The 23,827-nt window shown below is 50.3% G+C and overlaps 1 protein-coding gene across 2 annotated transcripts in view; it reads left to right on the plus strand.

Moving 5' to 3' along the window:
- The first annotated feature begins 309 nt into the window (after positions 1-309).
- CERS4 (ceramide synthase 4) overlaps positions 310-23,827 on the plus strand; it is a 96,800-nt gene continuing 73,282 nt past the window's right edge. The window contains exon 1 of one of the 2 annotated variants that reach the window (XM_079960824.1): positions 310-405. The gene's annotated coding sequence lies outside the window, so the exon portion shown is untranslated. Of the gene's footprint in view, positions 406-21,697; positions 21,846-23,827 lie in introns of those variants that run through there. The other variant, XM_079960823.1, reaches the window with a different exon arrangement.

Raw genomic sequence — 23,827 nt, forward strand, 5'->3', positions numbered from 1 at the left:
TTTGGCCACCTCATGAGAAGAGAAGACTCCCTGGAAAAGACCTTGATGTTGGGAAAGATGGAGGGCACAAGGAGAAGGGGACGACAGAGGACGAGATGGTGGGACAGTGTTCTCAACCAGCATGAGTTTGACTAAACTAAACAACAACAACAAATTCCACGTAGAAGATCTTGCTCTGGGGGAAAGGTGTCTGGTTATCATCTGCCTTTTGTTCCTGCCAGCCAGCCGGGCTCCCCCTCCCTCCCGTGGCTTCAGACATTGATCTGCTAACTCTCTGGCATTCGTCTCCCGACAGCCATCAGCTAATAAACTTTGGTCCGCAGAGTCCAAGGCCGGCCAACACTTCACTTTGGGTAATTTCTCCGAACGGGTGAAGAGCTCTCGCCTCGGCTGCAGCTGGAGAAGGTAAGGGGGAACTGCTCCGATATGCTCAGGTGTGCCCACCTCGCCTCTTCCTGCCCCGCACCCTGAGACAGAGTGTGCGACAGGCAGGTGTCCAACTGGTGCTGTTTTGTAAAAGTGCAGGCCTGCTGAGTGCCTGCCTGGAATAGGGTTGTAAAAGCCGAGGTGCCTTAGAGGGCGCTTATTAAGGGGTTGGTTTGGATGAGCTTTGGAGCCCTTTCCAATTCTATGAAATATTGGAGCAAGCTTTCTGTTATAAGTGCATTTGACTTGGGAGTTTCCTTCGCAGCAGAGCTCGTGGAAAGGGATCTGGGATCCCTTTTAGACAACTGCGGTGGAGAGTCTGTTTTTTAAGGATGCAGGTTGGCTTCCATGCTCGCCTGCCCTGCTCCCTTTTGATTTGTAGAGCTGAGCTGCGGCAGCAAGATGTTTCATTTTGCATAGGCGTTGATGTGGCATCTTGGACGCGCTTAGGCTTTCTGATGGTGGAGTCGAAATGGATTCTGCTTGCGCTTTTGATGTGTGATCTATGGAGTGATTCGATCAAATCTCGACCTGTTTGGAAAGAAGGGTGGTTGCGGGGGGGATAGTGAGGCAGAAGGGGGAAGGGGGCAAATAATGGGTGAGTGAATGGAGAGATTTGGACAATATAATTGGTGTTCTCTGTCGTCATACCCTCCCCACCGTCTGAAGTTTGGGATCAATATTTTCATCCGGTGTCATATTGATTATGTCGCCCCCTGCTGCCGTCGTTCAAATGAATGCTGCGACGATCATGTAAAGAATTGCACTGGTAAATTTGGCCACGGCAAACGGCAACCCAGAATAATGTTGGTGTTTCTGCAGAACCCAAACTGCAGCAGAACGGAAACATTGCTGTACACAGCAGATTCCGAGAGGAATGGGTGGAAATGAGCCCTTTCACATCCCTAAGGTAAAGGTAAAGGGACACCTGACCGTTAGGTCCAGTCGTGACCGACTCTGGGGTTGCGGCGCTCATCTCGCTTTATTGGCTGAGGGAGCCGGCGTACAGCTTCCGGGTCATGTGGCCGCTTCTGGCAAACCAGAGCAGCGCACGGAAACGGCGTTTACCTTCCCGCCGGAGCGGTACCTATTTATCTACTTGATCTTTGACGTGCTTTCGAACTGCTAGGTTGGCAGGAGAAGGGACCGAGAAACAGGAGCTCATCCCGTCGCGAGGATTCGAACCGCCGACCTTCTGATCGGCAAGTCCTAGGCTCTGTGGTTTAACCCACAGCGCCACCCGCGTCCCTTTCACATCCCTAGTAGCGTTCAAAATTCCCCAGGTACCAGGCGTGTTTTGCAACTGGTGGCGGGTCCAGTTGCAACTATGTAGATTTGTGTTGGCGGCCAGAGTTGGTGACCACAGTTAAAAAAAACCTCTGTCTTGTTCCATAGTTAATTTGCATTTCCAATGTGTGTGCTTCTCCTTATTGGATTCTGGGACAAGCAAATTGTTCTAATAGCAAGCTGCATTCAAGCAATGAAGCTGAGATCATAGAATCGTAGAACTGCAACATTGGAAGGGACCCCAAGGGGGAATAGACATTTCGTTGTGGCGAACAAGACCTAGATTAAAGTGGTGGTGCTGTGGTCTAAACCACTGAGCCTCTTGGGCTTGCCGACTGGAAGGACAGCGGTTCGAATCCCCGCGATGGAGCGAGCTCCCGTTGCTCTGTCTCAGCTCCTGCCCACCTAGCAGTTTGAAAGCATGGCAGTGCAAGTAGATAAATAGGTACCACTACGGCAGGAAGGTAAACAGCATTTCAGTGCGCTCTGGTTTCCGTCACGGTGTCCCGTTGCACCAGAAGCGGTTTAGTCCCGCTGGCTACATCAGCCTTCTTTATGGTCCAGCTCTCACTTCCATACATCACTACTGGGCAAACCATAAAGGTAAAGGTAAAGGTACCCCTGCCCGTACGGGCCAGTCTTGACAGACTCTGGGGTTGTGCGCCCATCTCACTTAAGAGGCCAGGGGCCAGCGCTGTCCGGAGACACTTCCGGGTCACGTGGCCAGCGTGACATCGCTGCTCTGGCCAGAGCCAGAGCCGCACACGGAAACGCCGTTTACCTTCCCGCCGGTAAGCGGTCCCTATTTATCTACTTGCACCCGGAGGTGCTTTCGAACTGCTAGGTTGGCAGGCGCTGGGACCGAGCAGCGGGAGCGCACCCCGCCGCAGGGATTCGAACCGCCGACCTTTCGATCGGCAAGCCCTAGGCGCTGAGGCTTTAACCCACAGCGCCACCTGCGTAATTATGGTAATTATTATAATTAATTAATTAATTAATTAATTAATTAATAATTAATAATTATGGTAATTATTATGGTAATTATGGTAATTATTACCATAGCTTGAACTATACGGACCTTTGTCGGCAGGGTGATGTCTCTGCTTTTTAAGATGCTGTCTAGGTTTAGACTGCATCTTGAAAAGCAAGGACAGCCCTATTTGAGGACGGCTTAAAAGTCGTGCGAGTCTCACGATCCTAAGCAAAACTCAAGGCGGCACATTAGGTGTGGGAACCAGGAAGTTTCAGGTAGCAAATTAAATTAAAAAATTTTAGGCAAATTAAAAAAATTGAACCCTATCCTTTTTCACGCCAAAAGGCAGGCTTGACGTTTTGTAATGAGTGTTGCTGGAGAGCTGGAAAACATTCCAAGATTCCGAACTGTTTCGACTGCCCCCGTTTCCTGGGAGCAGCCCCTGTTTCTCGGCTGGCTCTCTGAGATAGAACAATAGCCTTATTATGTCACGCGTCTTTGGGCCTTTTGGGCTCTGCTGCGAGTTCAGTTTTGAAATGCACGCGAGCACAAATGCTGCCGTCTGCCTCGCCTGGGTTTCCAGATGTGAGATATCTAAGGGGCAAGAGGGAGAAACCTTAGGCGGACCATATGTTCGTCAGTCGCAGTGTCGGGCCGTTGTTTTTTGTTTATTAAGCTTTAAAACATTTGCATACGGTATATATTCCATACTCTAACTTCGTTATACATTTCTCTTTCACTTGGACTTCCCACCTTTCCCTCCGTGCCTTTCTCAACCCCATTTTACTATTATTTAATAAATTTGCATACCGCCCTATAAAAAACACCAGACACGTAATCAAAATAAAAACAAGAACAACTCAATAATCACACCCTCCCCCCAAAACCACACATTTTAAAAGGGCATCAGATGTTAATCAGTCAAAGACTTAGTTGAAGAGGAGCATTTTTGCCTGGCACCTTAAAGGTGTATTATGAAGGTACCAGGCAAGCCGCCCTTGGGGAGAACATTCCACAAACGAGGAGCCACCGTACAAAAGGCCCTGTTCTCATGTTGTTACCCTCCGGACCTCTCAAGGAGGCAGCACATGAAGAAAGGCCTCAAAGGATGATCTCAGGGTCTGGGTAGGTTCATTTATTATTATTTATTTATTTATTTATTTATTTATACCCCGCCCATCTGTCTGGGTTCCCCCAGCCACTCTTGGCAGCTTCCAACAAAATATTACAATAAAATATTCTATTAAACATTAAAAGCTTCCCTAAACAGGGCTGCCCTCAGATGTCTTCTAAAAGTCTGGTAGTTGTTTTTCTCTTTGACACCTGATGGGAAAGTGTTCCACAGGACTGGTGCCACTACCGAAAAGGCCCTCTGCCTGGTTCCCTGTAACTTGGCTTCTCGCAATGAGGGAACCACCAGAAGGCCCTCGGAGCTGGACCTCAGTGTACGGGCAGAACGATTTGGGTGGAGATGCTCCTTCAGAAATACTGGACCGAGGCCTTTTAGGCCTTCAAAGTTCAGCACCAACACTTTGAATTGTGCTCGGAAATGTACTGGGAACCAATGTAGGCCTTCAGGACTGGTGTTATGTGGTCTCGGCAGCCGCCCCCAGTCACCAGTCTAGCTGCCGCATTCTGGATTAGTTGCAGTTTCTGGGTCACCTTCAAAGGTAGCTCCACATAAAGCACATTGCAGTAGTCCAAGCAGGAGATAACCAGAGCATACACCACTCTGGCAAGAGAGTCTGTGAGCAGAGAGGGTCTCAACCTGCGTACCAGATGGAGCTGGTAAACAGCTGCCCTGGACACAGAACTGACCTGCACCTCCATGGACAGCCGTGAGTCCAAAATGACTCCCAGGCTGCACACCTGGTCCTTCAGGGGCACAGTTACCCCATCCAGGACCAGGGAGTCCTCCACACCTGCCCACCTCCTGTCCCCCCAAAACAGTCCTTCTGTCTTGTCAGGATTCAACGTCAATCTGTTAGGCGCCACCCATCCTCAAATTTGGAGAGAGGCGGTTCTTGAGGCACCTAAGAAATATTATTCTGTTTCATATATTATCAATATTTCAGACCCTGCTCGCGGTCTCATCTGATTACGATATTATTTCAGATATTCCAAAAAGGGCTTCTGTTCTTCCATGTAGAGACCTTCGTGTTGTTCTCTTACTTTTGCTGTTCGTTCCGCCAGTTCCTCACAGTCCATTTGCTTTAAAATCCATTATTCTACTGTTGGTGTATATCCTCTTCTTTCCTGTTCTGTGCATATAAGATTCTGCTGCTGTTCTTGCATGTGTAAATAAATGAATCATTATTTTTTTTTGGGGGGGGGGGTGTCTGTCCAGAGCAGTGTTGATTGCCCTAGCCTACAAGAGCCTTCCAAGCAGTGGTGTAGCAATGTCAGGTGGTACCCGGTGCAGAAAATTTCTTGTAAACCCCCCCTCCCCCATAGCTATCAACTTTTCCCTTTTCTTGTGAGGAATCCTATTCGGAATAAGGGAATTTCCCTTTAAAAAAAGAGGAAAATTTGACAGCTATGAACCCACCCCCCCTGAAATTATTAAAAGATGGAAAAATAAGATATTTACAGAGGGGGGGGGTCTCAGCCAGTTGTACCAGGAGATTCTGGGGACGGAACCTGGAACATGCAGATCTTGTGCTCTGTTGTTGTTGTTTAGTCGTTTAGTCGTGTCCGCCTCTTCGTGGCCCCCTTGACCAGAGCACGCCAGGCCCTCCTGTCTTCCACTGCCTCCCGCAGTTTGGTCAAACTCATGCTGGTAGCTTCGAGAACACTGTCCCACCATCTCGTCCTCTGTCGTCCCCTTCTCCTTGTGCCCTCCATCTTTCCCAACATCAGGGTCTTTTCCAGGGAGTCTTCTCTTCATATGAGGTGGCCAAAGTCTTGGAGCCTCAGCTTCCGGATCTGTCCTTCCAGTGAGCACTCAGGGCTGATTTCCTTCAGAATGGAGAGTTTTGATCTTCTTGCAGTCCATGGGACTCTCAAGAGTCTCCTCCAGCATCATAATTCAAAAGCATCCATTCTTTGGCAATCAGCCTTCTTTATGGTCCAGTTCTCACTTCCATACATCACTACTGGGAAAACCATAGCTGTAACTATACGGACATTTGTTGGCAAGGTGATGTCTCTGCTTTTTAAGATGCTGTCTAGGTTTGTCATTGCTTTTCTCCCAAGAAGCAGGCGTCTTTTAATTTTGTGGCTGCTGTCACCATCTGCAGTGATCATGGAGCCCAAGAAAGATTATGCTCTACCACCAAGCTAAAAACAAATCAAGATTCCAGTCCTCATTGTTGTGGGTGGAGCCTTTAATAGGGACCTAGGAAGCTGCCTCGCAGCCCAGTTTGACTCTCCAGGGACTCGAGCAGAGAAGCAGCTTTCCCGGTCGCTCCTGCCCGTTCCTTTTCAGCAGAAATGGAAACGGATTGAACTTGGAACCCTGCCTGTGAAAAACACATGCTTTGCTGGGCTCAGATCGCGGTGACTTTATAACCAGATCGGTGCTGAGATTAAATGCCCCATCGAACAGTCCTAAACTGGTAGCGGTTGCTTTTTTTCCCAAAGGGTAACGGTTACAACCCAGACTGACGCAGAAAACTGTTTAGGCAGGGGTAGGCAACCTAAATGGGACGCAGGTGGTGCTGTGGGTTAAACCACAGAGCTTAGGGCTTGCTGATCAGAAGGTCAGCAGTTCGAATCCGCGCAATGACGGGGTGAGCTCCCGTTGCTCGGTCCCTGCTCCTGCCAACCTAGCAGTTCGAAAGCACGTCAAAGTGCAAGTAGATAAATAGGTACCACTCCGGCGGGAAGGTAAATGGCGTTTCCGTGTGCTGCTCTGGTTCACCAGAACCGGCTTAGTCCTGCTGGCCACATGACCCGGAAGCTCCCTCGGCCAGTAAAGTGAGATGAGCTCTGCAACCCCAGAGTCGTCCACGACCGGACCTAACGGTCAGGGTCCCTTTACCTTTACGCAGCCTAAAGCCCAGGGGCCGGATGCAGCCCAGTCACCTTCTCAGTTCCAGGAACCAGCGTGTTTTTACATGAATAGAATGTGTCCTTTTATTTAAAGTGCATCTCTGGGTTATTTGTGAGGCCTGCCTGGTGTTTTTACATGAGTAGAATGTGTGCTTTTATATAAAAATGCATCTCTGGGTTATTTGTGGGGCTTAGAAATTCGTTCATTTCCCCCCAAAAAATACAGTCCGGCCCCCCACATGGTCTGAGGGACGGTGGACTGGCCCACAGCTGAAAAAGGTTGCTGACCCCTGCGTTTAGGAGCAAAGGATGTTCTCATACCCTTCGACATTTCTCCGATGAAGCTAGGGACGTCTTATTCCATCATCATAATAGTAATGATAATAATTTTATTTTTTTTAATACCCTGTCCATCTGACTGGTTTGGGTTGCCCCAGCTTTGAACATACAGTGGTACCTCGGGTTACATACGCTTCAGGTTACAGACTCCGCTAACCCAGAAATAATACCTCAGGTTAAGAACTTTGCTTCAGAATGAGAACAGAAATCGTGCTTCGGCAGCAGCAGGAGGCCCCATTAGCTAAAGTGGTGCTTCAGGTTAAGAACAGTTTCAGGTTAAGAACAGACCTCTGGAACGAATTAAGTACTTAACCCGAGGTACCACTGTATATATAAACAGAATAAAATATTAAATAAAAAAAAACCCTTCCCCGTACAGGGTTGCCAGCGGGGGCAGAGGAAGTGGTGTCTTAATGGAATAAATAAATAACTCTGTTGTAGCAGAAGCAACAGGAAGTCCTGTGGTAAACATTTATTTTTTTGCTGACCAGTTGCAAAGGCATTATTTATTGAGTCTCTGGCCGTCTATTTGCCTTTCTGAATCAATGCGCATGTCTGGGATGTGGTTAAGAGGGGAACAAACGAGGTCAGAGGCAACTGTCGTGCAGAAAATGAAACCCGACAATGATTTCATGTTATCAGCATTGGCCATTCACAAAGCAGTTGCTGATAAGACAGGGATCCTGGCCTCTGTACGCTTGTAAGCTGAGACAGGCATGCAGAGAGTCCTGGGTTCGGTTCCTGCCAGCAGCCCAGCAGCTGCCTGAAATCCCTGGAGAGCGGCTGCCAGTTCGTGTAGACACTCCTGAGCTTGATGAAAGGTAAAGGGACCCCTGACCATTAAGTCTAGTCGTGACCGACTCTGGGGTTGCGATGCTCATCTCGCTTTATTGGCCAAGGGAGCCGGCGTACAGCTTCCGGGTCATGTGGCCAGCAGGACTAAGCCGCTTCTGGCGAACCAGAGCAGTGCACGGAAACACCGTTTACCTTCCCACCAGAGCGGTATCTATTTATCTACTAACAATGGGAGCTCACCCCATCGTGGGGATTCGAACCGCCGACCTTCTGATCGGCAAGCCCTAGGCTCTGTGGTTTAACCCACAGCGCCACCCACGTCCCTCCTTTGCAAGCCTACTCGGAGTTAAATACCATCTGTGAATCATTTCCAAGTAGTTCTTCTCCTTCAAAGAATAACATGCTGTGAACTTCAAGTCACTTTTCCAGAGTTTTCCCCAGAGGTTAAAATCTATATTGTGACCTATATCTATTGCCCAGTGTGTCACAGAGCTCAAACTCAGACCAACAGCTTTGCTATGGTTTTATTAAGAATGGTTGCAGGTCGCTTGGCTATTCCTTTTCGGGCAAGCCAAGCTAAAAGATGTCAGACTTTCCGCAAGGAGCTTTAATTTCCGATTACAGTAATCTCTTCCAGCTATAATTAACCTTCTAAGTCAAGGCCCTCAGTTCTGATTCATGCCAATTTTCCATCCAGCCCTCTGGGCCTTTCAAGATCTGTCGACTGAAGCGGCCGTCTCCCTTTGCCCAATGATAGGGCCGGAACTGTTTCTCTTTTGGCTCTCCGAAGCTGCAGGGTTTTTGCCACCAAAGCAAGTGGGTCCCGTGGGGCAGAGGTAGAGGTCGACTCCCCTGGTTTTGGCTGCTGGCTACTGAAGGCTTCTTGGCTCCCATGCACACACACACCCCAACGTCTCCTTCTCTCATTTCCGGAGAGACACAGAATGCAAACCCCATCTGTGTTGCTTCTGCAGGAAGCCGTGAGCATGAAGCTCTCTCGTGACGCGGGTTATTTATAGCCCCTTATCGCAGTCCTGGCTTATTGGCAAGGCCTTTAAAAATAATAATTGTACCCCGCATGGCTGGGTGCCCACAGTGCATGGGACGAGCACACCTCACGGTGGCATTGACGGCGCACTGGGTACCCCCCCTCCCTGCAGTTTGCCGTTGCAAAACTCAGATGCCCACGTCAAGGAACAGATCAGTGCACAAACTTTGCTCTGCCACGTCAGGCCACATTCCCCAAAACGCTGTTCCTCTGCAGCGGCAGGGTCAGACCCCTCTTCCGCCATTGCTTGTCCTCCGCGCCACAGCCGAAGCAAGTTTGCTTTTCTTCACCAAAGCAGCAACAAGGACTTTGCTCTCCATATGAACCTACCCGGACCTGAGATCATCCTCTGATACCCTTCTTAATGTGTCTCCTCCTCGAGAGGTCCGGAGGGTGGCAACACGAGAACGGGGCCTTCTCTGCAGTGGCTCCCCATCTGTGGAAGGCTCTCTCCAGGGAAGTTCGCCTTGCGCCTTCATTATACATCTTATGGGCCAGGCGAAAACGTTCCTCTTTAACCAGGCCTTTGGTCGATTAACACCTCATACTGCTTTTAAATGGGAAGTGTGTAGGTTGGTGGGGGGGTGTTATTGGGTCGTTCTTGTTTTTATTATTTCGTTTTTTTATCTTGTGATTTTATGGTAAGACCTGCAGATATAGGGTGGCATAAAGGTAAAGGAATAGGCACCTTGCTTTACTGGCCGAAGGAGCTGGCGTACAGCTTCTGGGTCATGTGGCCAGCAGGACTAAGCCGCTTCTGGCGAACCAGAGCAGCTCACAGAAATGCCATTCACCTTCCCGCTGGAGCGGTACCTATTTATCTACTTGCACTTTGACGAGCTTTCAAACTGGTAGGTTGGCAGGAGCAGGGACCGAGCAACGGGAGCTCACCCCGTCGCGGGGATTCGAACCGCTGACCTTCTGATCAGCAAGTCCTAGGCTCTGTGGTTTAACCCACAGCGCCACCGGCATCCCATCTGAATAATGATACTCCTGCAATATTCCTACAATTCTTTCATTGCAGTGGGTTGGGGGGTGTCCTTGGGGGTATAGCAATTCTACGCTGTTGATGATATATTTATTTATCCCCATTCTTTCCCCCGACTGGGACTCAAGGCAGCTTACAGATAAATTAAGAAATTTGTATGCCACCCTATGGCCATATGACCCGGAAGCTGTACGCTGGCTCCCTCGGCCAGTAAAGCGAGATGAGCGCCGCAACCCCAGAGTCGGTCACGACTGGACCTAATGGTCAGGGGTCCCTTTACCTTTACCTATCACAGACAATAATCTTTGCATTTCATGAGACCTTTACCTTTAACTTTAGACTTGCAAAGATGCATAAGACTGCATCAGATAAGCGCTGAAGATGCAAAGACGCAGAAGGCATCACATGCCAGTTTGGTGTAGTGGTTAAGAGCGGTAGTCTCGTAATCCGGTGAACCGGGTTTGCATCTCCGCTCCTCCACATGCATCTGCTGGGTGACTTTGGGCCAGTCACACTTCTTTGAAGTCTCTCAGCCCCACTCACCTCACAGAGTGTTTGTTGTGGGGGAGGAAGGGAAAAGGAGAATGTTAGCCGCTTTGAGACTCCTTAAAGGTAGTGAACGGCGGAATATCAAATCCAAACTCTTCTTCTTCTTCTTCTTTCACGTGTCGCGGACTTTTAAAAGGGTAAAAGAGTATAGGGAAATAATTTATAATGAATTGGGGGGAAAATGTTTAAAAGTACTCCCCCCCCAAAAAAAAAACCCCAGAGTCCATTCTGTTGGTGATAATTCAGACTGAAATTCCCAGGTGTCAAAAAAAAATAATAAAGTTATTTATGTATGCCATTACTGCGGCCCGGGTTTTGTTAGCCCAAAAATGGAAAACGAGTGAGGTCCCAGCCAAAGAAGAATGGCAACTTAAGTTGACAGAATATGTGCAGCTTGCAGACTTAACATATAGAATAAGAGAACAAGAAGAGAATAAGAGAACATTTAGAGAAGATTGGAAAACATTTATTTAATATATGAGAGGGGGGGTTGTATACATCTGCAAATGTTGGCAGCCTTAATATAAATTCAACAGTGTAAATAAGTTTTGAAGGATGTAATAATGGGGAACTGAATGGTATAGTTTTTGTAAAATATGTAGGGGTTTATGGTATGCAAAATGAACCATGGAAAGAGAAGAAGTCATTGATATCTCAAGGATGTAAAAATGAGTATGTTAAGTTGTGGAACAAAATTTAATTAAAAAATTATATGCATGGGTTTCAGCAGGATGCCGCTAAACCATGGTTTAATGATGAGCAAAGCATGGTTTGGTGTCACAAGCGAGCCAGGCCCGTATGTAAAAATTTGACCTTTTTTAAACTGTAAGGTCTTCAGGGCAAAGAGCCCTCCAAACCACCAGGCACATGTAAGGAACATATTTACTGAATTTTCTAAGAATGTTCAGAGTTGTACGCGGACCACTTTAGTTATCACAAGCCTTGAGATAAGGGGATTAGAGGATAAAGACCTTCTGCGTTGTTTTTCTGGGAGAGATTCAGAGGCCTGGTAATTGCAGGTCAAAGCTGCGACGGAGCTCAGGGTTGGGAGTCCAAGCAGACGCGATTTGGTGAAAAGGAAAAAGCGTGCGCGTGCACACACACACATGGCACACACATCAGTTCCCATCCAGGCAGAAACAAGGCCCTGGTTGTTTCCCAGAGACAATTCCCAGCCTCGCAGCCCTCCCCGCGGTCATGTCCTCGCTTCCTTTCCAAGAAATCCGGAGATCTGGTGTCAGCACAATCTAACCGTCTCGCTGAACAGACATTGCCCCGTCCGGATCGTCGGGAGAGATGCGAGCGCAATCGCTCTCCGGTGACATGTCAGCAGCTCTCGGTGCCAGATTAGGCGAACGAGGGATCTGTGGGTTTTTTTGCTGATGTGCTGTCCAAAGATCAACTCGTGTTCAGGATCAGATAGGGCGGGAGGGGGAAAAGAGGAGCGTTTGGAGTCAAAGGGTGAGGTCTGCCTGGGGGAATCCCTGGCTAGCCAATCAATCAAACCTTTATTGCATTAGCATACAGCCATAGCAGGATTAAAAAAAATAAAAATGCTAGAGACAAACAACCAAACAAAATTCAAAGCGATATTACTGCGAATGTATATAAAGCATATAATGGCCCCAAAATAGGCTCGGGACATTAGGTTAAAAAGGTAATAAAAGAATTAAGACAGGTCCAGGTCTAGGACACACTACCCCATCAGTTCTGTCCTTCTTTGGCACCAATTGGCCAACCATGCCCATTCTTGCAGGTTTTTAAGCAGAAGTTGGGGGGCTATCTAGCATGGATGCTTTAGGTGAGATTCCTGCATCTCAAGGGGTTGGGATAGAGGACCTCTGGGGGTCCCATCCAAATCTACGATTCTTCGATTCCTTTGCCAGCAGGGATAAAGTACTTATGGTGCCGTCAGGGACTGTGAATCCCCCATTAGATTTCTAACAGGATTCTCAGCTCCTCAATCGGTTACAGTTACCAGGATTCGCATGGCCAAGAAGCCACGATAAATTAGGCAGCTTTGAAACAAAAACCCATCATACGCTTCTCATGTGAATGCGCTTGCAATCTCACCAGCTGGGACCGGTTTATGTGTGTGTGGGGGGGGGGGAGATAATCTTTATCAGGGACCCTCACAGCCTCCTACCATCTGGCTGATAAGTAGGGGATAGGTCTTGGGTTATGATAGGAATTTTATGGTCTTAAAGGTAAAGGTAAAGGTACCCCTGCCCGTACGGGCCAGTCTTGACAGACTCTGGGGTTGTGCGCCCATCTCACTTAAGAGGCCAGGGGCCAGCGCTGTCCGGAGACACTTCCGGGTCATGTGGCCAGCGTGACATCGCTGCTCTGGCGAGCCAGAGCCGCATACGGAAACGCCGTTTACCTTCCCGCTGGTAAGCGGCCCCTATTTATCTACTTGCACCCGGAGGTGCTTTCGAACTGCTAGGTTGGCAGGCGCTGGGACAAAGCAGCGGGAGCGCACCCCGCCGCAGGGATTCGAACCACCGACCTTTCGATCGGCAAGCCCTAGGCGCTGAGGCTTTAACCCACAGCGCCACCTGCAGCCCTTTATGGTCTTAGATATATGGTAATGTTTGTAAGTGTACCAACGAAGCACGTACATAGATCAGCACAGGAAGACCGACCTGGAACCATTTTGATTCCTAAACTGAGCAAATGTTTTCTCTGCAAGGTCAAAATGGGAAACCTCCCCATTGTCTCTTTCCTTACAAATCCTGTCTTAAGGGCACATTTAAGATATGACTAGGGTGTGAGCCTGTGACCTGGCCCAGAAACTAAGTATTTATCATTACAAAAGACTGGCCAGGCTACCCAGGCAATCTAATCAAGTAACCTGCCAGACAGGAGATAAACAAGGACAAGAGAAAAACAACATTCAAATTTCTGTTTTAGACCGCTTTTTCTGTGATGTAGGTGTGATGTATCTGGGGGGTGGTCTTAGGTTACACCCCTTCTGTGATGTATGTATGATGTTTCTGGGGGTGGTCTTGATCTAAGGTAAAGGTAAAGGTACCCCTGCCCGTACGGGCCAGTCTTGACAGACTCTGGGGTTGTGCGCCCATCTCACTTAAGAGGCCGGGGGCCTGCGCTGTCCGGAGACACTTCCGGGTCACGTGGCCAGCGTGACATCGCTGCTCTGGCGAGCCAGAGCCGCACACGGAAACGCCGTTTACCTTCCCGCTGGTAAGCGGTCCCTATTTATCTACTTGCACCCGGAGGTGCTTTCGAACTGCTAGGTTGGCAGGCGCTGGGACCGAGTAGCGGGAGCGCACCCCGCCGCAGGGATTCGAACCGCCGACCTTTCGATCGGCAAGTCCTAGGCGCTGAGGCTTTAACCCACAGCGCCACCTGCGTACAGGGTGGCAATTTCAAAAGCCTTTATAAGGCCTTGCACACCATTTTTCTGGGTTCCTCCTCTCTCCTGTGGGTGAGGGGAGCACCCTGTTGCAACAGATCAATAAAGGCCAAGCCTACAGGCTGCTGTTTTGCTCCAAGTAATCCTGGTTGGTGTCTTTGTTTTTTGTCCAAAGGAGCCCTCGGATTTTTCCGTTAACAGGGGGGAAAGATAATCTTTATCAGGGACCCGCACGTCTTCCTACCCTCTGGCAGATAAGAAGGTGATAGGTCTTAGGCCATGTGAGATTAAGCAGGGGAGAAACAGCAGCCCAAGGATATAGATAACTGCACATTTCTCAACGGAAAAGGGGGTGGGAGTGGGAGAGCACGTTTCTTGGAGACTCTGCATCCTGACCGGAGAATGTGCAGATTGCCTGGAGCATGCAGGAAATGCAAGGTCAGAGATGAGTTGGAGGAGAGACCCTCCGAGTTGCCCTGTTTTCCAGGGACAGTCCCAGATTCACAGAAGCCATCCCGGTTTCCGATTTGAAAGTCCCTTTGTTCCTTAAAGGTAAAGGTAAAGGTACCCCTGCCCCTACGGGCCAGTCTTGACAGACTCTGGGGTTGTGCGCCCATCTCACTTAAGAGGCCAGGGGCCAGCGCTGTCCGGAGACACTTCCGGGTCACGTGGCCAGTGTGACATCGCTGCTCTGGCGAGCCAGAGTCGCACACGGAAACGCCGTTTACCTTCCCGCCGGTAAGCGGTCCCTATTTATCTACTTGCACCCGGAGGTGCTTTCGAACTGCTAGGTTGGCAGGCGCTGGGACCGAGCAGCGGGAGCGCACCCCGCCGCAGGGATTCGAACCGCCGACCTTTCGATCGGCAAGCCCTAGGCGCTGAGACTTTAACCCACAGCGCCACCTGTTCCTTAGGATGTCCCTATTTTTCTTAGAATGTCCCTGTCCTCAAACAATAATGCCTTCCCCCAAAGCATCCTGGGAAATGTAGTCTGTTAAGAAGGTCAAGAGAGGCTCCCCTTGTGAAACGACAATCCTCAGAGTGGTTTAAACCCCTCTTCTGCAACAATAGCAGACCCTCAAAGTGTCCCTATTTTCCAGGGACCTCCCTGATTTAGAAAAGCCGTCCCAGTTTCTGATTTGATCCAAAATTATCCCGCTTTTCCCTAGGATGGAGAAATGTTGGAGGTGATGGAGTTACCGGACCCCCAAGGGAAGTTTTATTTTAATATTTAATGTTTTATTATGTTTTTATATATGCTGGAAGCTTTCTTAAACCAAGGCGTGCTTTCCCATAGCAGCGGGGTAAAGGTAAAGGGACCCCTGACCATTAGGTCCAGTCATGGCCGACTCTGGGGTTGTGGCGCTCATCTCGCTTTACTGGCCGAGGGAGCCGGCGTACAGCTTCCGGGTCATGTGGCCAGCATGATTAAGCCGCTTCTGGCGAACCAGAGCAGCGCACGGAAACGCCGTTTACCTTCCCGCCCACAGCATCAACCCCTGGAATAGGACATCCCTATTTTCCTCGGAGAAATCTCAGGTGGGCTCACGTTTCAATTGCCTCCCTTTCCCTCTCCCCTACCCAGAGTGACCACATGGCCCCGCGGCCTTTAGCTAGAAGGAAATATGGGCCTCATTCTGCTAAAGGTTCCCACACCTGCTTTAGGGAGACTTGAGGCTGGATCTGTGCCTTCCCACCTTTACGCCACACCTGTCTGCAGGGCTAACAACCTGCAGCTGTTTGTTCGAGGTTGTTGGGTTGTTGTTTTTTTTGCATTTTGCTTGATCTAGCGCGAGGTGCCGCTCGGAGCTTGTGTGCAGTCGCGACGTCAGAACCGCCCAGGGATGCCAGCAGCGAACGGGCCGTGCCAAGTTGGCACGGGGAGGGTTTGTACAGTATGCTCCTCCAGAATTGGATTACAAAGGAGCTTGTCGGCTAAGTGATCGGCACAGCTGTTCAAAGAATATTAGTTACTGTAAAGGCTTTTTTCTCGATGGCCTAAGAGAACATGGAGAGGGAGCCTTCGCTAGGTGGAAACACAAAAGTTGATCGCTAGGCAGCCTCTTGTCTCCTGCGGAATAGATATCCTTCCAGGGGGGAGAGGCAGAATCAATGCCTTTTGGCCTCTGCTGTTTATTTAAAACTTTGCACCGGTCAAGACGGCCTATTCAAGGCTGATCGCGCAGGACAGTCCCAGGGAGGGGGAGCTGGCGGACCGAGGGTGGGGAAAGGAAGAGGGAGGGAAGAGCAGGATTTGATCTGGGCTCAGACTTCCGCAAAGGCCAGTCCTTTGCTGCTAAGCCTCAGTTATCCCCCTGTAAAATGGGAGCACACCCAGAGAATGACCTGAAAATGATTCACAGATGGTATTTAACTCCAGGTGGCACTGTGAGTTAAACCACAGAGCCTAGGACTTGCCGATCAGAAGGTCGGTGGTTCGAATCCCCACAACGGGGTGAGCTCCCGTTGCTCGGTCCCTGCTCCTGCCAACCTAGCAGTTTGAAAGCACGTCAAAGTGCAAGTAGATAAATAGGTACCACTCTGGCGGGAAGGTAAATGGCATTTCCGTGCGCTGGTCTGGTTCGCCAGAAGTGGCTTAGTCATGCTGGCCACATGACCCGGAAGCTGTACGCCGGCTCCCTCAGCCAATAAAGCAAGATGAGCGCCGCAACCCCAGAGTCGGCCATGACTGGACCTAACGATCAGGGATCCCTTTAGCTTTACCTAGGCTCGCTAAGAACAGGGGTCAGCAAACTTTTTCAGCAGGGGGCCGGTCCACTGTCCCTCAGACCTTGTGGGGGGGCCGGACTATATTTTTTTTGGGGGGGGAATGAATGAATTCCTATGCCCCACATTTTGGACTCACCGCTGTCCATGGAGGAGCAGGTTAATTCTGTGTCAAGGGCAACAGTCTCCCAGCTCCATCTGGTACGCAGGATGAGACACCCCCTGCCCGCAGACTGTCTCGCCAGAGTGGTGCATGCTCTGGTTATCTCTCGTCTGGACCACTGCAATGCGCTCCATGTGGGGCTACCTTTGAAGGTGACCTGGAAACTACAACTAATCCAGAATGCGGCAGCTAGACTGGGGACTGGGAGCAGCCGGCAAGACCATATAACACCCGAAAGACCTCCATTGGCTCCTAGGATGTTTCCGAGCACAATTCAAAGTTTCGGTGCTGACCTTTCAAGCCCTAAACGGCCTTGGCCCAGTAGACCTGAAGGAGCGTTTCCACCCCCATCGTCCAGTCCGAACACTGAGGTCCAGCTCCGAGGGCCTTCTGGCGGTTCCCTCCCTGCAAGAAGTGAGGTTACAGGAGACCAGGCAGAGGGCCTTCTTGGTGGTGGCGCCCTCCCTGTGGAACGCCCTCCCACCAGATGTCAAGGAAATAAACAACTGTCTGACGTTTTGAAGACATCTGAAGGCAGCCCTATTTAGGGAAGTTTTAATGCTTGATGTTTTATCACTTTATTATTATTAATAATAATATTCTGTTGGGAGCCCCCCAGAGTGGCTTGGGAAACCCAGCCAGATGGGTGGGGTATAAATATATTATTATTATTATTATTAAGCTCCCCACAACCACCCAACTGGCCACTGTAACTTGGTCAGAGATCCAGGCTCAGTCTGCCAAGCAGCCATTAACCAGAGAACCACATACATCAGCATTTCCCAAATTCCTCTCCCACATGGGACCGATTGAAAATTGCTTTGGGCCTTAGGGGACCACTTAGCAAATTCTCTCCGCCTGGTACTGCCCGGTGCTGAGTGCTATATGGTTTTTAATTGCATATCAGTTGCTTCTCTTTTCCTCTTCGCCACCTCTGATCTGTGCAGCTCACCTCGCAGGTGGCTGCAGAGATCTTAGAACAGCCTGCCGTTCCGTCGCAAGATGGAAAAGGGAAAAAAATTAATATAGAAATACCGTATTTTTCGCTCTGTAAGATGCACCAGACCACAAGACGCACCTAGTTTTTGGAGGAGGAAAACAAGAAAAAAAATATTCTGAATCTCAGAAGCCAGAACAGCAAGAGGGATCACTGCGCAGTGAAAGCAGCAATCCCTCTTGCTGTTCTGGCTTCTGGGATAGCTGCGCAGCCTGCATTCGCTCCATAAGACGCACACACATTTCCCCTTACTTTTTAGGAGGGAAAAAGTGAGTCTCATAGAGCAAAAAATACGGTAATAAGAAATGATGTTTAAGTGGACGGACGATGGGATGACATAAACCTCTTTCGTTCTTTAAGGGAAGATGTTGCTGTTATGTAAGGAGCAGGAATCGATAAAACAATAGCAGGTGGATAATGGGAATAGGAAACAAAAGTAAAAAATCAAGGAGTTCATAATTGAATATAAGGAACGGGATGTGAATTAGAAATGAATATGGTATATCGAAAGACGCCTGCTTCTTGGGAGAAGTCCCATGGACTGCAAGAAGATCAAACCTCTCCATTCTGAAGGAAATCAGCCCTGAGTGCTCACTGGAAGGACAGATCCTGAAGCTGAGGCTCCAATACTTTGGCCACCTCATGAGGAGAGAAGACTCCTTGGAAAAGACTCTGATGTTGGGAAAGATGGAGGGCACAAGGAGAAGGGGACGACAGAGGACGAGATGGTGGGACAGTGTTCTCAAAGCTGCTAACAGGAGTTTAACCAAACTGCGGGAGGCAGTGGAAGACCGGAGTGCCTGGCATGCTCTGGTCCAGGGGGTCACCAAGAGTCGGACACGACTAAATGACTCAAACCCCAAAAATCGCCACCCCCTTTTTTTTTAGAGCATAGTACTGCTGGTAACATCAAGGTTTCAGGTTTGATTCCCATTCTGTGATTCGAAACTCGGTCTCCTCTATTTTGCAGCGCCGTTCTCACAACCAAATCACTTCTGCGACTGAATAACACATAAAAAGGGTGTTTACAGTGTATCTAGTGCAACGCTCTATTTCAAGATTGTTGTCGTATCTCAAGGTATATACACAAAGTATCAAATGTGGTGACAGTAATAGTAATGCAACAAAACGACAACACCACAAACTGGCTTTTAAGTATAAAACCAAATTTACTAGAGTAGTAGCTAGAATAGGGATAGACTTGTAACCATTCAGGCAACAAAGGTGTCATGTGCAAAACAAAGCCTGGAGACGCTGTAAACATGGAGCGGATAACATCTACAATTGTATCTTAACAAGGTACATGTGCAATAAATGTTATACAGACTGGATAAATGAACCGTTCAACAAGTAGCGTAAGTCCAATCACAGAACGGCAACCCCAGCAATGGCAAGGGTAGCAGATTGGAGAATGTGAAAAAGTTTCTCAAAGCTGTTTTTTCAAAGATTGAACTGGATGAGATGTTCTTCAACGGGTCTTGAGTTGGAAACACGAAACCGTATGCATGGATCAATCACAGGAAGGCAAATCAAAGCCACCACCCTGGTGAGAATAACGTGAGTGGGCAAAAGGAGACCTGTTCGAGTGGCGCTGTGGGTTAAACCACAGAGCCTAGGACTTGCCAATCAAAGGTCAGCGGTTCGAATCCCCGCAATGACGGGGTGAGCTCCCGTTGCTCGGTCCCTGCTCCTGCCAACCTAACAGTTCGAAAGCACCTCAAAGTGCAAGTAGATAAATAGGTACCACTCCGGTGGGAAGGTAAACGGCTTTCCGTGCGCTGCTCTGGTTCGCAGGAAGCGGCTTAGTCCTGCTGGCCACATGACCCGGAAGCTGTACGCCAGCTCCCTCGGCCAATAAAGCGAGATGAGCGCTGCAACCCCAGAGTCGTCCGCAACTGGACCTAATGGTCAGGGGTCCCTCTACCTTTACCATTTACCTCTCCAGATATATTACACGCTACACGCTTCATCAGTCAATGGATTACTGAATAGTATGAAAAGGGAAGACTCCCTGGAAAAGACCCTGATGTTGGGAAAAATGGAGGGCGCAAGGAGAAGGGGACGACAGAGGGCGAGATGGTGGGACAGTGTTCCCGAAGCTACCAACATGAGTTTGACCAAACTGCGGGAGGCAGTGGAAGACAGGAGGGCCTGGCGTGCTCTGGTCCAGGGGTCACGAAGAGTTGGACACGACTAAATGACTAAACAACAACAACAACGTGCCGCTGCTGTTGTCAAAACACTGGACCTTCCAGGGTCCAGTTTTGAGACTCGCATATAAATCCCGAGATTACTGAGCCTCTTAAAAAATATATTAAAAAGACCACCTGTGTTTTATCCATTGGGATTGTGCAAAAGGAACTCTGCAGATACTCAGAGACACTATAAGGTTACCAGACATCCCTGTTTCCCGGGAACAGTCCCCAGATTTACAAATCAGTCCCCATACAAAATCCATTGAAGTTGAAAAGTGTCCCCGGATTCATTTTAAAAAACCTGGTAACCTATGTGATTCTTATTATTCCAACAACGTTCAGGGCCCCGCCTCAAGTGCCAAGAAGAAATCCTAGGCAACGGAGTCCCCTTAAAACCCCCACTTGCTCTCTAGGTTTCCAGTTACCGTCTAAGAGCCAGTGTGGTGTAGTGGTTAAGAGCGGTGGACTCGTAATCTGGGGAACCGGGTTCGATTCCCCGCTCCTCCACATGCAGCTGCTGGGTGACCTTGGGCTAGTCACACTTCTCTGAAGTCTCTCAGCCCCACTCACCTCACAGAGTGTTTGTTGTGGGGGAGGAAGGGAAAGGAGAATGTTAGCCGCTTTGAGACTCCTTAGGGTAGTGATAAAGTGGGATATCAAATCCAAACTCTTCTTCTTCTCTTCTCTCTCTGCCTGATCGACCTCACAGGGTTGTTGCGAGGCCGAAATGGGAGACCAACAGATGAAGTGCGGCCTATAAATTTAACATAAATTTAAAAAAATTAAAAAGGAAACCACCTTGAGCTCCTCTGGGGGAACCTGGGATGTGAATAATTAAAACTAAAAATTCTTAATTCCACACCTTCTGGCCTTAAGGTGTCAAGAAAAATCTGTTCAAATTTTTCTACCATTTCTACTTTTAGTTAAGCGTTTTTATTTATTTACTTGAGGAGAGGGCACCTGCCCCCACTGGCTACTCCCATGCTTGAGCCTCTCTTAAACAGCCCCCCCCCCAAAAAAAACCCAACCCTCTTTTTTATCCATGAGGAAGTGTGAAAGGCACTCTGCACGGGCTCAGAGGCCCTGCTTCATTTTCCACACCTTCCAGGGCCCAAAACAGAGTGCCCAGAATAAATCCCAGGAAACGGAGTCCCTTTAAAAATAAACAAGAAAGCAAAAAAACAAGCAAACAGCAACGCGCACCATCATTATCGCCATTAGGGCCGGGAGCTCTTTGCACACGCTCAGAGGCCCAATTGCTTCATTATTATTACTCCACACCTTCCAGAACCCAGAAGAAATCCTAGGAAACTGAGCCCCTTTAAAAACAAACAAACAAACAAGGCGCGCGTTTGTTTTTGCCCTTGGAACGGGCCGCGCTCTGCACGCGCTCAGAGGCACGGCCAGCCAGGCGCCCTCCCCCTCGCGGGGAGAATCCGACCACATTTTTTATTTTTATTTTTATTTAATAACAAGCGAGCAAACCAACCAACAACAACAACAACAGGGCGCGCGCGCGTTTTTGCGCTTGGGGCTGGCCGCGCTCTGCGTGCGCTCAGAGGCACGGCCAGCCAGGAGCCCTCCCCCTCGCGGGGAGAATCCGACCACATTTTTTATTTTTATTTTTATTTAATCACAAGCAAGCAAACCAACCAACAACAACAACAAGGCGCGCGCGCGTTTTTGCGCTTAGGGCTGGCCGCGCTCTGCGCGCGCTCAGAGGCACGGCTGCTCCTGCGCCTTTCCCCGTCGCTCTCGATGATCCACAGGCTCCGCTCCTCCCTCTCGGCCCCGGAGGAGGGGGAAGCGCAGGCGGGAGGGAGGGAAGGAGGGAAAGCGAAGCGAGAGCGCCTCTGCCCGCCTCCTCGGGACTCCTCCTTCCCGGGGCCGCCCCGTCTCCCCCCACCCTGACCCGGAGCTCCGGCGAACTCCGGAGCCGACGGAAGGCGCCTCGGAGAAGCGGCGGAGACGCGCGCGCCGGAGCAGCAGGTCTGAATGCGAGCAGGGAGGGGGCTGGCGGGGGGGGGCTGGGGGGGGAGAGACGGAGGGTCCCCCCTCCCTGGGGGAAAGGGGCAGTGCCCAGGCAGCGCGCTCTGGAAGCGACAGCGCCCCAGGGCTGTGCATCAGCCGGCGTCGGGCGCTCCCTCCCCAAACGCCAGCTGGGCATCATCAGCGTTGGCACAGCCCACAATGCTAGATCTGAAGCAAGGATTCGTGGGGGGGGGGGTTGGGGGGGTGCGTCGCCGACGCCGCCCATCTTTCTTCCATGGGCACATCTGGGCAAAGGGGGCACGGCGATGGGCGCAGCAGACCCGGGCGGGGAAGCTTGTCAGAAGTGAGTCAGGAAAAGAAGGAGGGTGGTTTTTTGGGGGAGGGGGTATCGCGCCTGGAGGGGGGGCCCCTGGGGGCACGGGAGCCAGCCTCAAGGCGCCGAGGTCCCTTGACTCCCCCGGTAAAATATTTGAGGGAGTGGGCTCCACAAAGTTGATGGGCATTGCCATTCAAATGGTGAGCAGGCGCCATGTCTTGTGATTATGCGGGGCACGGCTTACCTGGGCAAACATACACCCCCCCCCCGATATTTTATTCAAGTTGGCACCCCTGCCAGGGGGTGTCTCTTGGCTGGTGGGCAACGCCGGCTCAGTGCCAAAGCTGAACTAGGACGAAGAAGGGGCGCTTGGTTTGGTAGAAATTGGGTACCAGCCGGTAAGGGGCACCCAGAGGGCATCCAGACAGAGCAGGCGAAGAGCTGGAAGAGACAGCCCCCACAAACACTCACAAAGGGCACCAGTGGCATCAGGTGGGCACTGGCAGCTTTGAGGCAAGAGGGAGGGTGTTGGTAGCGAATGGGCCTTATTGTAGGGTGGGCACAGTTTAGGGCACACTCAGAGAGAGAGAGAAAAGGCCCCAATCGAGACTGGGAAGGGGCACCTAGAGGCCATCAGGACTGCCCTCCGCCCTGGGACATAACGGCTTGTTCTCTGTGTGGAGAAGTTGGCAGTGCCAGAGCCGTGCGCTGGGAGGGAGGGAGGGAGGGAGGAAGAAGGCAGGCTGAATTTTGCTGTTCCAAGAGACTCGGCCTTGTGAGTAGTTGGCAGCTAGTCGGTTCGACAGTGCCCAGTTGGCAGGGTATATTTTGGGAGGGCAGGGGCCTGAAGCAGCCCGGCTCAGCCCTGGGGGCGAGGCCAGTGGGCGAAGAGGAGCAGGAGCCCCTAAGCGTGGGGCAGGCTCTCCCCGTTATTCCGCCACGTGGAAGTCGAGAGACAACCGAGGCAGAAGGGATAATAGATGGGCCCAGGATTCGCCCGGCAGTGCCCAGTTTTGGGGGCAAGCTGCAGCAAGGCCAGGGCATGCCCGGCCGTGCCAAAGATACTGCTCTGGGGAAAGGGACACGTGGGTGGTGTTTGTGGGGGCGGGGAGAGCCTCTCCCCCCCCCCCCAGTTGGCAGGGCTGATTCGCTGGCAGCAACCACAGTCGCCAACTTTCCCTTGCAGCTGGCCTTGCGGTGCCTGGAAAAAGAGCTGGTCAAGCTGCCACCTCAATAGGCTGCTGCCTTCCTAAGCTGGGCTCTCTTCTCCCTGCCTCTTCCCAGTTGGGGGTGTTGCCAACTCTTTTTTTGGTGCCCCTTCGGCCCTCCCCCTAAGCCTTTAAGAGCTGCCCGTGCTGCAAGAAAGGAGGGGAAGTGTGTGTGTCCCCCCTCATTTCCTCTGTAGCCCATGTGCCACAAAAGGCGCAGGAGCAGGCGTCGGGAAATAAAGTTGGCAACCCTATAACGGGGGTTTCCAAACTGTTGAGCTCCGGTGCGCTGTTTCGGTTTTGATTTGTGTGTGTGTTTCTTTGAAAGGTTCTGTTACGGCTTTCAGAAATCGCTGGGTCTCGATTTCTCGTGTTATTGATTATCTTATGTTACTGATCGTATTGCACAATTGGAGCCTATTGGATTATGTGGCTTTCTGACTGTGTTGCCGTAC

This window comes from Podarcis cretensis, assembly GCF_951804945.1.
Source record: "Podarcis cretensis genome assembly, chromosome: 18".
In the NCBI taxonomy this organism is placed as follows: Eukaryota; Metazoa; Chordata; class Lepidosauria; order Squamata; family Lacertidae; genus Podarcis; species Podarcis cretensis.